This window comes from Triticum aestivum, unplaced genomic scaffold (assembly GCF_018294505.1).
Source record: "Triticum aestivum cultivar Chinese Spring unplaced genomic scaffold, IWGSC CS RefSeq v2.1 scaffold132680, whole genome shotgun sequence".
Taxonomy (NCBI): domain Eukaryota; kingdom Viridiplantae; phylum Streptophyta; class Magnoliopsida; order Poales; family Poaceae; genus Triticum; species Triticum aestivum.
Genome location: NW_025274866.1, coordinates 1 through 1,315, shown reverse-complemented (window position 1 = coordinate 1,315; position 1,315 = coordinate 1). Strand labels below are relative to the sequence as shown.

The following is a 1,315-nucleotide window of genomic DNA, read 5'->3' as shown; positions in this document are numbered from 1 at the left end:
AAACTCGTCTCCGTAGTTGAGCGGGAGCGGCCAAAGGAATGTGCAATCGTGTGTGTAGTGGAGCTGGGAGGGGCAAGCATAAGGGACGAAGACGGGGGTAACATGTCGGATGCGATCATACCAGCACTAAAGCACCGGATCCCATCAGAACTCCGAAGTTAAGCGTGCTTGGGCGAGAGTAGTACTAGGATGGGTGACCTCCTGGGAAGTCCTCGTGTTGCATTCCCTTTTTAATTTTTTTGCACCGCGTGCAAAACAAAACGCACGAGCGCGACGTATGTTTAGCACGTTTTATTATTTTGCACGTTTACGGTAGCTCGCTGCTCATTATTCACGCGTCTAGCGGCGGCAAGCGTGTTCTGAAAGGGGTCGAAACCATGGTAAATAGGCACTGGTGCAGTTGAACCGTGGTAAAACTCGTCTCCGTAGTTGAGCGGGAGCGGCCAAAGGAATGTGCAATCGTGTGTGTAGTGGAGCTGGGAGGGGCAAGCATAAGGGACGAAGACGGGGGTAACATGTCGGATGCGATTATACCAGCACTAAAGCACCGGATCCCATCAGAACTCCGAAGTTAAGCGTGCTTGGGCGAGAGTAGTACTAGGATGGGTGACCTCCTGGGAAGTCCTCGTGTTGCATTCCCTTTTTAATTTTTTTGCACCGCGTGCAAAACAAAACGCACGAGCGTGACGTATGTTTAGCACGTTTTATTATTTTGCACGTTTACGGTAAGTTTTAGCTCGCTGCTCATTATTCACGCGTCTAGCGGCGGCAAGCGTGTTCTGAAAGGGGTCGAAACCATGGCAAATAGGCACTGGTGCAGTTGAACCGTGGTAAAACTCGTCTCCGTAGTTGAGCGGGAGCGGCCAAAGGAATGTGCAATCGTGTGTGTAGTGGAGCTGGGAGGGGCAAGCATAAGGGACGAAGACGGGGGTAACATGTCGGATGCGATCATACCAGCACTAAAGCACCGGATCCCATCAGAACTCCGAAGTTAAGCGTGCTTGGGCGATAGTAGTACTAGGATGGGTGACCTCCTGGGAAGTCCTCGTGTTGCATTCCCTTTTTAATTTTTTTGCACCGCGTGCAAAACAAAACGCACGAGCGCGACGTATGTTTAGCACGTTTTATTATTTTGCACGTTTACGGTAAGTTTTAGCTCGCTGCTCATTATTCACGCGTCTAGCGGCGGCAAGCGTGTTCTGAAAGGGGTCGAAACCATGGTAAAAAGGCACTGGTGCAGTTGAACCGTGGTAAAACTCGTCTCCGTAGTTGAGCGGGAGCGGCCAAAGGAATGTGCAATCGTGTGTGTAGTGGA

General features: G+C 50.9%; 3 non-coding genes across 3 annotated transcripts; all 3 read left to right on the top strand.

Moving 5' to 3' along the window:
- Positions 1–107: 107 nt before the first annotated feature.
- On the top strand, positions 108–226 carry LOC123178302 (5S ribosomal RNA). The gene has a single exon (XR_006489466.1). It is a non-coding gene; the product is annotated as a 5S ribosomal RNA (ribosomal RNA).
- Positions 227–520: 294 nt separating this feature from the next.
- On the top strand, positions 521–639 carry LOC123178303 (5S ribosomal RNA). The gene has a single exon (XR_006489467.1). It is a non-coding gene; the product is annotated as a 5S ribosomal RNA (ribosomal RNA).
- A 301-nt stretch (positions 640–940) lies between these two features.
- LOC123178304 (5S ribosomal RNA) lies at positions 941–1,059 on the top strand. Its single transcript, XR_006489468.1, has one exon. It is a non-coding gene; the product is annotated as a 5S ribosomal RNA (ribosomal RNA).
- The last annotated feature ends 256 nt before the right edge of the window (positions 1,060–1,315 follow it).